Source organism: Anas acuta, chromosome 1, assembly GCF_963932015.1.
Source record: "Anas acuta chromosome 1, bAnaAcu1.1, whole genome shotgun sequence".
NCBI lineage: Eukaryota > Metazoa > Chordata > Aves > Anseriformes > Anatidae > Anas > Anas acuta.
The window spans coordinates 9,520,372-9,533,561 of NC_088979.1; positions in this window are offsets into that span (position 1 = coordinate 9,520,372).

Here is a 13,190-nt window from a genome sequence, read left to right on the forward strand (position 1 = left end):
ATAGGAAACCATACCCAGTTCCATCCAGACATTTAATGTATTCATTTGGCATTTTCTGTTAAGGAAACATTTCTGACAATCCAACACACTGGTGAAAGGAACCTCAGAAGATTGAAGACAGACAGCATTGCTAAGTTAACCTGAAAAGGTCTGGTATGTATAGTTGCTTATGTTTCATAGATGAGTCAACTCAGAACATCAAGTCTAATGCTCTTTAAAATTATTAGAAAAGAATTATTAATTGTCTTATGGCTAGAGAGTATGGTATATTCAGCAGCAGGGCCTTTTGTTTTCTTTTTATGTATGGTGCTAAAATAATTGAGCAATGAAAAATCCTATTTAGGACTGTAATAACAATTAATCAAAATTAGGCATGTTATAAAACATGGCTTGGATGTTCATCCGATGCAAATCAGTTCTTGTTTGAAATCAATAGAGCTGTGGCAATTTATGCCAGCAAAGGGCTTGGCTCTTTTTCTTTTGAATGAATAATATACCCCAACTATTCATTTTTCTTTCTTATAATAAGTGCCAGATTTCAACCTGTTCATTCACAAAGCTGTGGAATACAACCGGTTTTAAACATCCCTGTCTCACATAATTCAGTGCCTAGAAGGATAGGGTTTGTCATTGTCCATTTTTCTCTGTTCTCTTAAGTGTCACCCAGGTTAAAAAATGCAATTGTGAGTTTAATCATGCTGCTAGTCTGACTTTAAAAGTTAAGTAGGACTGGACTCTTTATTTCCCTATGCCTCCAAAAATCTCGTGTAATGCTCGTGAAGTCATGAATGTAGTATGAGGTAACTCCTGCCTTTAGATATTCAGTTACTTGAAAGAAACAGTAGGTCTAAACTGAGGAGGAGGTCTTTCTTGGAAGAGAAGAATATTGTAGGAAACAGTACTGTAGCAATAGCATAGCAGATCTTCATAGGGGAAAGGGGATTATATTTTAAAACAAAACTGATCTCATTCATTCCTTCACACATTTCCATAAACACGTACATGCACTAAGATGTGTGTGTCCAAGTAATCTGTCTACCATTGGAGCACCAAGATGCCAGTATGCAGACAGGCAAACCACGATTCTCTGTGGTGACACAGAGGACAAGAAAAACAGGCCACTTCCTATTCACATCTTCTGGGTTCTTCTTAGGTTGCCGATTTTGGATACAGCCTATTTGGTCCTGTACAAATTGACAGGGATTGGTCTATGTGTCCTGTCCAACCTGTCATCAGGTTTTATTCACTATCATATGTTTCCAAGGCCGAGTATCCTAAGAAAAAAACATACAGATGTTCTGGCATCTTGATGACCTCCTGATCTAAGTGACATCAGCATGTGTCACTCTTTTAGCCCTTCTCTTGCCATTTGCTCCTTCTGGGGCTCCCATATCCATACATCTTTATCCCTACCAACCTAAACATCCCTACTGCAGTTCTTTACAACACAAGACAGATGCCATTCCCCTAATATTTAATGTAGACATTTATGATGAACTGTGATGCTGAAAGTTATGTTAATAGGGGCATTACAGAACTGGTATTCAATTCTTGTCATAAATTGTCATATTAAATATCAGTATATCATTACTGCTATATTACTTCCCACTAGACAGAATATTGCAATAGCAAGACTATTATGGGCTTGAATCAAAGGTACATTAAGCTTGTTTCTTCATCTGCAGGTGACTGTACCTCTTAACATGGGCAATTGCTGCTAAGAAGTATTAGTATAATCTGCATCTTTTCTTGTTCTTGGGACAGAATTAATCTCATCTAATCATGGACATCTGCAGTGCTGTCATTTACTTTTGAGCTACCCACCTGAAGTTTATGTTATTGGTGAAGAGAAATGGGGACTTCTAGGATGCAGTTTGTTTGACCTATTTTAGAAGTCTACTTCATTATAATAATAAAAAAAAAAGCAACCAAAATGTTTATTTTCCCCACTGGTTATAAAAGAAGTCAAAGAAGTCTAGAGAAAGTAGTTCAATTTTATAAATTTACATTTAACCAGTAAACATTAACCTAGATGTCTGCTTTTACAATAATATCCCCACAACCATCATTGTGACTAGGTATGGACAAAATATAATTGTCAGCTGCCCCAGAAGAGTCTCATCAGTGTCTGCAATATAAAGAATTTGAATTAAGGTGTCTTTTCTACATGTAAAGGATGGAAGGGTTGGCTTCCTTCTGAGTGCAATTAAGTGCATTTACATTTAGTGCAGAGGAACAAAATCCATTTACTCCATTTACACAAGAAGAGGATTTTATCCAGAATCTTTTTTTTTTTTTTTTTCTCAGCACGTGATAAAAGTCAATCAAAAGTTGTCTGCACATGACAACATTTTGTATTCAATTTTCATCTTAACGGTAAATAAATCAATAACCTGCTTAGCTCCTCTAGCAGGTGGAGATCAGGATCCATCACAGTTATCAATAGCAATTGCATTGTAGCTGTTGTATTTTTAGTATTTCTGTTTTCAGTGGTGACAGTTTTGAACAACTGCTGTTCTTGCTAGTTTTGAGGCTCATTTTTTACCTTTTCTTTTCCAGAGGACTCATTCCTATCTTTCTTATATACTCTGTGTCATCGCTGCTGGTAAGCTGTAATGGCTGTGCAACTCCTTTTAAGTATTATGGCCCAGAATTGCAAGTGTGACTACTAATTTTCAGTGCTTACTCTGGAATACTTGAATGAGGCTTTATATTCAGTGTTTTCTGACCATCAGGTACTGTAACTCAGAGCATGTATTGTGGTGTACATGCATGGAGACCTTTAGCATGGAATTCAGATTCAGCCACCTACTTGTAGGTGTCTCCCGAGACAGTGTAGGTGTCCAGAGATGAGCTACATATCTTAACTCCCTCTTCAGTTTATGAGGTGTAAGAGCTCAACTCAGGTGCCTCAACATATGCATCTGCTGGGATTCAGCTATCTAGATGTAGGTGTCTAACGCTTAGGGTATTCCACCTGGTATCCAGCCAACACCTCAAAACGGAACAGATCTTATCAATGACATGTCTGACAGCTCCATAAAGGTGTTAGAATATCTTAGTGGGTCTAAAATGGTGCTACATGTCTAAATTTTGGTAACCAAGTCTTGCTCCGGTTGATTTTGAAATTCTTGGACAAAAATACTGGGCAGGTTTATTTTTGAGACCCATTTCACTAAGGTAAAGGAGGAGATAAATTGTCATGAATGGGATTCCCTTTGAATGCCTCAAAGCTCATTTCTCTACTGAAAGTCACCTTTCCACCCCCTCAAGATGTGAAACCCCAAGCTCTTTTCAATATGTGTAATTATTGTTAAATCTGATCCAGATGTTAAGAAATACAATCTGTTATTAAAAGCTCAGTGGAAACATTTCAGCAAAATGCAGTGAAGATGGTCACAAATATATATTGTTCGATGCTGCACTGCAATTGCTGAAGTATTCAATTTTTGACTGTAACACACGTTAACAAACCAAGTTTGATTTTTTTATATTTTTTTTATTTCTTCTGCTATTTTTTAATGTTAATTTCTTCGTACAAAAGACCCTAGCAAGTCATTCACTTGTGAAGTTCAAAGAGCTTGCCTACAGGAAAAACTGAGTTCTTTGAAAAAGCGTGTAGGATCAGGAACACTGGTTAATATTTACTGGTTTACAACGACAGATGATAAATAATAATCGGTTGCACAGCAACACATAAGTCAGACTATGGCACAAAACTAAAATTAGTCCTGGAGACTTTCTTCTGTTCATAAGAGATTCTCCTGAATATGATAAAGAAAAGAGGAGATGGGAAATAAAGGATCCTTCAAAATACGAGTTGACAGCAAAAGATGGGTTTGTGTGATGTGGCATTTGAAATGGAGAGACGGTTGTGTGAGAAGAATTAAACCTATCCATAGGACAAAGCTCCTGAAAGCATGCTCAGTAACAGAGATATGCTGCAGAGAGAACTCTTACCCAAGTAAAAGAAATTGGACAACAGCACAAGTATTCAAGGACAAGCCTGGTGGTAATGTGAACAGTGTGTTTGAGAGGCAGGCCTAACAAAGACTATTCAATTTGTGGAAGCTACTATCACTGCGTAGAGTAGATTTCATAACTGCTTATAGAGCCTTTTGTAAAAGGATAAGAATATGCCATGGCTCTGCCCATTGTACTTTCCATCATCCCAAGTCCTTATTGTGAAAAGATGCTGTATGTAGATTAATAACAATAATAACAATAATAACAATAACAATAACAATAACAATAATAATAATAATGTGGTTGACTTCCTTTTTAAGAAGATCTCTTGGGTATTTTTTTCATTACTCTCTCTTCAGAGAAGAACTTGCAACATCTATTGAGAAGGAGCTCCGAGAAAAATTGGGAAACAAAAAGTGGGAAGGGGGAAGTCCTTGAACTACTTTTCTCAGTGATGCTTCCCACCATGTTGGCTCTATTCTTTTAATTAGTACTGCCATGGGTGCTTAGATCCTTGTTCAGCATTAAGACAAAAACTACGGTTTTAGCTGTAATGTAGAATATTGATTGCAGGTTCTGTTGTGTTACACCAGTATTCTTGTGTCATTAATTCTACACATATATTGCTTATAAATATTTTCCTCCTACTGTATTCAACACTGAAGCTTTGCACACCTATGGCCAGGTCTTGCTTTCCTTACGTGTACAATGCATTAGTGACAATGGTTAATTAGCAACTGGCTGCAAGATCAAGCCCTGAAATTTGAAACTTTCCCAAATCCATAGTCAATAAAATCAACATTGTCAATCCCATAGTTTCTTCCATCCACACCCAGGACACTGAATAACACATTTGGGATACTGCAATACTTAATGAAATCTGTATTTTTTACATGATGACTGCTGCCCCATAAGGAGTAAGGCATTAGGTGGTTTCAATTATTTCAGCATTTTCCGGCAGAATGTGTAACTTTGTAAGGACAAACCTTTCTTTGCTTCTAGATCTCTCTTTTAGAAGCTGTATCACAGGCTCCCTTCCAACCTAAATCTGAACTAGATTACAGTGCATAGTGATAGAGAATAGAGAAAGGATCCACAGAGTGGTCCAATATCAGGGACTGTCTGGATATGTGCCTTCACAGTATTCTTATGTTTTTGTGGTCCAGTGTGTGCAAATAAAATATCTAGATGTTGTTATGCTGCATATTTAATGTCTGAAATGCTGGGAAAGTATGCAGAGATGGGGAGGGAATTTGTTCTGCAAATGTCCAACAAGAGCTATGTCCATTATCTAAACTCTATTCCAAATCATCTCATGCACTACTTAAATAACTGAAAGTACTCTGTTGACTGTCTACATAGAGTAACAAACTTTACCAACATCTTTAAACAGAGAGTTCAAAAGTATGGACAGGAAACAGGAGTAACTAGCTCCCAGGAATCCAAAGTTTCAGAAGTCACCTGCTTACAGCCTTCTGCACTGCAGACTTCCAGGACCCTGTCCTTACACTCATTAAGAGTTTTTTAATGATTTCTTTCAAGTGCCCAAAGTTAATTAATATTCAATAATATTAATGAGCACACTGTCACTGTTGACAGATGTAGTAGTGATTTAAAGTCTTACTGCCAAGACCTCTGAATGCTCAGGAAGGTGGAGACTCCAAAGATAAGGTGCTTCAGTATATGAACTGACACTGAGTGATTTACACAAAGTCATTAGATGATAGGAGAAGGAGGAAGTCTAAGTCTAATGTTCTTGTAGGCATTGCTCTATAATGGTATTTGGGTGTTCTATAGGAGTCCACAAAATCGATACTCAGCTAAAACATTGCTGATTCAATAACACTGGCATGTATGCAATTCTCATTCTTTGGATCCAGTCACTTAGTAGCTGCTGTAACTTGGTGTCAATCACACAAGCCAGTCCCAAGGTTTACCACATACCTGACCTTTCACAGGGATTTTCATAATAATTATTACAATTTCTTACAGTTGATGCTTATTGCCAAATATCATCAAAGTGTATTGGCGCTGTATTTTGACTGTTTTCTAGTTGCCTAAGCAGTCTTGCAAGACAACTCTTGCATGGGGAGCCTTGCCCCAAAGGTACTGGGAGTATTTTTCTGTTGACTGTATATGGAGCCAAGACCTAGAGCTTGTTGATAAAGTGAGTTAGCCACCTGCTAGGTTGCCACTACTTCTGCAAAGTTGCAAAGCTTTCTGAGTTTTGACCTCATAGTAGTTACAAGGACTACTGTTCAGCACCTCGATCGGGTTGTCTGAATGGGGTTCTCAAAAATCAATTGACAATAAAAAACATCCCTCAGTGGACTTCATGAGCTAGCCCTTTTCTTCTAATTATTGAGCTCTCTTACTTTGGAAAACTGGTTTCATGGCTTAGTTAGGAACTATTACTCTTTTTACTCACAGTATGCTTTAGATCAACTTTTCATTTCACAGTACCAACATGAGCAAATGCTCTTGTGCAACCAAGCCTTCCTTCCAATACAGTAACAGCATCACCAGCTGCCTTTTTTGGGATCAAGTAACAAGGACATGTTTACACAACAAATGAACATGAGAGCTATATATTATTTCTCAGTAAACAGAGATGTAGCAACCCCTCAGCACTCTAAATTGGTTTCTTAATAGTAAATAGACCAATCTCTCACTTTGTCAGTCAACAGTGGAATCTGATATTCCCTGCACTTTCAGCTCTGATAATATTGTTTATTATACACCCCCAGAGGCTGTTTCCATGCTGATCTAACAGGCGTTAACATCAACCAATCCACTTGGTAAATAGCTCTGAGATGCTTTATTGCCCAGCTCCCTGCTATTCTGCTTTACTTCCGTGTAATACCAGCCACTTTTAACCTTCTAGCGACAGAGGAAATAAGTTATGGAAAGTCTCTTTCCTGGAAACAGAGAAGTGCTGAAGAGCTGTTTTCATTTCATTTCGTTTGGAGAACAGTTTAGTGCCCAAAAGCAGTGGGGGTGTTGAAAGCTAAAGGCGAGTGTTTGAATAGGTCTAAAGTGTCCCAGCTGCAAATGAACTACAGTGACTTACTTCAGACAATTTGACAGCCCAGAGCTCAGGGCTGTAATATTGCATCCTTCTTCTGTGGGATCAGTTCCACGCTAGAGGTATCCCGGGCATTAGGGGAGCACAGCCCTCCAGCTCCTACATGTTTGCAGTACTGGGTAGAAAAATTTCCCACATCTTGGGAAGGAGGGGATATTATGCCACAGTGTCATGGCTATAGAGGAGGAGGTCAGAAACCTCCTCTAAAGGCAGATGGAGAGCTATGGATATAAGAAGGATAGAAAGCACCAGCTTCAGTAAAGGACTTGCTGACTACTTCAGTGCATCCCTTTTGTGAGTGAGGAAAGTAAGGCATCTGAAAGGTATTATAAAATGAATGTTTGGAGCAAGAAAGAGGGGAAACTGTAGCCTCACTGGCCTAAAACTCCAATTTCCCTGAGGCACAGACACAAAAAGCCCTTACCATTAATGTTCTGCTCTGGATCCAGGTGTGACGGGAGAATAACACTGCCAGCTTTCCCACTGCTGGTGAATGTTGTTTCTGCAGTTCTGTTGTGAAACAATTGCCTTTAGGCAAGAGTACCTGGGTTAGAATAAACTTGCATTGAAAATTGCCACAGAAACTGCTCAGGTGGTGGATGGAGATGGTAACATCCAGCTGGAGTGTGGCAAAAGGCAGTAGAGGCATCAGCATCTGATGGGGAAGCTTGTCCGCTCTTTTATCTGTTCTTCTCTTGTCTGTTCTTTACTTTGAGGACCAATGAAACTGGAAGATTATCTGGGAAATTCTCACTCCATGGTGGAAAGGCTGGTGAAGGGGACAGCTGGCTACAATATCCATGTTGACACTCCTCATCTCTTCTCCCACGTTCACTTAGTACTTCCTTCCCCGCCTCTCTTGTCTGTAGGCTTAACTCAGACTCTCTCAGATTTAACTTTTCTTCTTCCTGTGTATCAAGAAATGTCTCTATGCCTTCAAATCCATGAATTATTCTTCTTTCTACACTACTTCCTTTTCCCAATCTTTCTGCAAATAAACCAGACTCTTGTGTCATCCCAACATACCTAAATTTCTTCTACTAAACCAAGAGCTAGACCTTTGTTTTTTAGTTGTTTCTAATCTGTTTTGCAAAGCCAGGATGCAGTTTGAAAGGCCTCTATAAATAACAGCTGAAAACAAACACAAGCTCTCATGCTTTTAACTACATTCAAAATTAATTTGGCTGGAGAATCCAAGCAATATGCTTGGAGGGAAAAAAAGGAGAAAAAGAAGGAAATCTGTTTTTGTCTAAAAGTGTCCTTAAATTAGGCTGTAAGTATATCTTAGCACCTAATGTGCTTAAGAAGTGCTACATATGGGGACTTAGTACCTCGATTATTGGAAAACAGGTACTCGAGCTGAATGTGACCAGGAAATTTTCACTCGTGGTATTTCTTGGTCGCACCAATAGATGGCAATCCATCTTCACTTCCCTTCACTTCTTCAAAAGTGAATTAAAAAGTGAGGAGGAAATGGAGAAAACAATTTTTCTCAAATGCTTTCTCCCTTTTATGTGTCAGAGTTTCAAAGCTAAATGTTCAAATGCCCTGGAAATGAGAAATTATCTGAAAACTAGTACACTGCATGCTACCACAGCACAAATTACCCCATGCTGTCCTGTCAGATTTAATCTGCCTGACTCATTTTTGGAAGGGATGATATGGGATTTAGTTACCATGTGAGCTAGTAAACTGAGATTAGCAGTGTTCATGACACTATTGCGTATTTTAATCTATGATTCAGTTTATTGCCTGAGTCACACATTGTGAAATCTTCAATAGATATCAAAAAGGCCAAATAAATATATATAAGAAAAGCAGTCTTAAGTCATATAAAAGGTCCCCAATCTTTCCATCTGATTCTGCACTGTGTTACAGTACTGTAATTCAGGAATAACAGCAAAGAAAATATCTCAGTGTCAGATTAGTAGATGCGATGGCAGAATTAAACCCTGACTGTTTAGCTTGTTCGCTCTGCTGCAATTGTAGGAGCATTTATGGGGTTCGGAGCTGTTTTTCTTTCTGCTTGATAGCCTCATCTTTGTTTGGAGCATCTGATTGCTGAATTAATTTAACCTTTCTACTCCCCTTATTTACTCATATACTACCACTGCATGCACCGAGCCAATGGGCATATGTGATTAGTTTAGGAAATACTTCCTACAAGAACTAAATTCCTAACTGATTAGTTAAAAAGTGAAAAATAAAACCAAATGGATGCCTTTGCTTTGAATGTGCGGTTTTCTCCATGCCAAAGTAACTTGGGGCCAACAAGTTAATTTCATTTGGAAAATAATATTTATTTCCAGGGTGTTCCAGGGTGCTCTCCTTGCTCCCCAGCACAAAGAAGATGCCTTTACATGGAAAGCCATGCAAAGGGACAGTAGTTGCTCTCTCTGCCCAGGTAGCTGTCACTGGATGAGCTGTGTGGATGCCAGGAGGCAGGATCCTGGCTTGAAACTTGGAGTTGTGTCACTGGGAGACACCCAGCCCTGCCACAGCTGGCCACAAAAGCTTGGGGCTGCAGCAGTGCTTATACCAAAGGCTGCTTTGTTTTCCACCTACAGCATTTCACTGGGCTCTGGCTTGCTGAAGGTTGGTGGGATCTCCTCAGTCTGACAGCCCCAAACTCTTTAGAAAGAAATTGTGCTCTTGGACACTGCAACCACTTGTTTCAGTTGAATTCCCAGCATCCTGTAATTTATTCTGTCCTCCAACAACAACCTAAATACTCCAAGTCAGGAAACAGGTTTTAATCTACAGCCATTGTTAACCAGAGAATGCAGGTAGTGCTGAAAATAAATTGTGTCTACTCATGTGAAAACAGAGTTTTCTTATGTATCCCTCCTCTTTACCAAAAAGAATACTCAGGAAAAGCTCAAAGCTCAAAGTTGCATGTATTTGTTTTTGTGGGGTGCTCATAGCTGATGCTGGAGAGGGTATTGCAGTTGCTAGAGGCAGACAGAGCTGCTGGAGCACAAAGCTAAAAGAAAATGAAGTTCATTCAGCATTTACTCATTCTTAAGGTTTCCAAGAGTAAACACTGTTCTTTCTGGGAATAAGATGGCCTCTGGCCTTCAGGGACAGAAAGCAGTGTAAAGCACTTTGCACCTTTCACGGGATTTCTGCTCCGAACGGACCCTGCCGTCTCATGTAGACATTTCCAGCATTGCCTGCATGTCAGAAGTTAGGTGTTTTTTCCTGTAATGAGACGTACCATTTACCACTAAAAGGAATATGATTTTACCTCTTTGCATTTTATGAAGTTTTTCCCTTTAAAGAAAAATAAATTAAAAGAAAATTAAAAAATAAAAGACAAAAAAGGAAAAAAAAAGAAAAAAAAATAAAAAAAAATAAAAAAAAAAGAAGAAAAGAAAACATGCCATGGATTATGTGAAGTGTGGACAGAACACACAAACCCCAGTTTTCAGCTTCACAGCCGAATCGCCATAATCCAAAGCCAATACCAGCCAAACTGCTGCAGGGCTGCTGGCTAAGCCTCGATGCCATTCCCTCTCATCTTTGACCTGAAGGGATTGATTACCTACTTCTGGAGTATTAATGTGTTTGCTGAGCAGCTCGCAGCAAAACTGTGAGCGTGAACTTTCCTCTTGCCTAAAAGAACGGAGGAGAACACTGAGCCTGCTCTCATGGCTCCAGTTTAATTGCTGATATAGGGGATTTTGCCAGCTCTGCAATGAATGGTGGCACAATTTGAGAGTGAACTTCTTCCATGAAGAAAGCAGGGGGTGGAATATAAAGAGGGAATGGGAAAAGGGGCATACATGCTAGTGTTATTTTCCTGTTTTTGGAGACACGTTTGCTAATACAGTTAATAAATATTGACAAGGCACAAGTCTCCCTGCCTCCCCAGGCAGTTCCCCAGCAGATCCATAGCACTCTGATCTGAGTGAAAGGGAGTCAACATCATTAATGGCAGCATTCTCCAGATACACACTAATTAATCAACCATGTTACAACGAGTTAATGAGTATAAAATTAATAGGGTATTTTTGCTACCTCTCATAGACATTTGTGAATAATCTGTGTGTTTATTCCTGAAGCTATAGAACAAAGTTCAAAGACCGCTAAGTCAAGACTTTGTTTTGTTTTGTTTTATCATTTATTTATTTGTTGTTTTTGGTTTTATTCAATTTCAGTGAACTTTGAAGCAGCATCTTATAGTACAAGCACAGCAGAGAAATGTGGTCTGGGTACAAGACTCAGCTTTAAAGTCAGGCTGCAAATCTGCTGCATGACCTTTACCAGTTACTTTTGCCTCAGTTTCCCCCAAAGCTCCTTCCATTTCTCTTCAGGGTACAGGGTTGGCCATTGAGGGTGCTGTAGCACAATGCGACAGGCTCAGACTTGTAATCACAGGTTGGAAAATCCTTGGGCAGCGATCAAAGCACAATGTACATTGCTGCCACGCACATGCTCTGCTTGGTCTCTCCACAGACCGTGACTTCTCTGCTCTTTCAGTTATGGTCCTTTCTGAGCACAGATTGCCAGTCCCACCAAACAGGGGCAAAAGGACTAAACACAAGCAGTTTACAAAACAAATGCAGAAAATATCAGTTCATGCAACATTAAGTTTACTGTATGAATGCTCTTTCAGTGTTGCTAGCTCAGCCTCACTGCTGTTTATTTCATATCATGCTCGCACATTTAATGTATGAGCTTGAAAAGGAAAAACTAGCTTAAGGAATGTAACTTCACCTGTCATCTGGGGAAAGTTACCTTGTTAATTTTCTATTGTTCAGCATTCTGAGCTCTTGAGGAAAAGCATCAGGAGATTTATCCCTGCCAAAGGATATGGCCTTTGGTGAACTGAAAAACACAGCATGCAGTTTCTCTCTTAAGCTTATAATGTTGTATTGCTTATTATATTTATGCAAATGTCCTCCAGCATAGAGAAAGAAACCAGGAAGGTTCACAGGCAAACTCACGGGGATTGTATCAGTTCATTCTCCAAAGAAATACATACTGCCATACAAGCACAGCTTTTCTCATAGTGGAGGAATAGGAACAATCATTTTGTCATCTTGGCAGAAATTCTTGTCAAATGAAAGCTACATCGTCCACTGGCAGGGGCAATGGAGACATGATTGGTCCCACAAGTAGAAATTGGAGTTATTCTGAGTCATCACTCCTACCAAAATGTGTCTGTTCAGCCAGAGATCTGTATACAGGCAGAGGAGTGATAGACAGTCATACTACTATTCTCGGTCTAAATTGAGACCACCAACTTTAAAATGTCACAGCTCTTATTTATGTAGCATATCCCCAGGCAGAGCTGAGTTTCTGTGCATTCCCTAAATGTAGGTTTCCATAATATTACATATACTGATGTCTTCAACATGTTAACTTGGCTCTGATTCTTCTGCATTTATAGTATTGCTGGGTCTGGGGAAAAAGTCCCTTTAAGGAAGAAAGGTCTATAAAAAAGAAGCAAGATACCGATCCCTTAAGAACCAGAAGGGAGATATAGGTTCCACTGCAACCCCTAGGAAGAGATTGCACAAATCAACCTTTGCTGCTGGGGAGGAGGGAGCATTGCAGGGGAGCTGGTAAAATGCTTTTGAGAAAAGCAGAATACTTCTGTGATGCCAAGGGCAAGCCCCTTTTCTTTCATGCTGTCCCTCAATGCTTTTCCCAACTTCCTTTCCTGATATCTCTTGTGTCAGCAGTAAAATAAAATTTATTGAAGGTTTGGATATACTGGCTGTCTCTTCATTTTCCCCAGTGTTTCCATGGCTCAGTATACTACATTCTTCCTCCTCAGCCTTTAAATCCACTTCTGCTCCATTTCAGGAAAAACTCTGATGCTTTCAGAGTATCTCTGATGAATTTTACCAATCTGCTTTGGCTGTTTTTCTCAAAAAGGCTGCCTCTTGCATTTGTAGCTCTCTTCCTGAGCTCCTGTGAGTAAACTTAAGATGGCAGTTTGTGTCCAGGAAATTTTCCAAAAGAGTCTTATTTATACAAACCTCTTCTGCCTAAGGAGCAGGGCTCTAAAGAAATATCTCAGTAATGGAGATGGGATGCACAATGTATTGTTGTTTCATATTTTTATTCTATTAAGAATATCTGATACTTCCTGTAATAAGACTGTGCCTGTAAGTGCAGCACTGTCTGC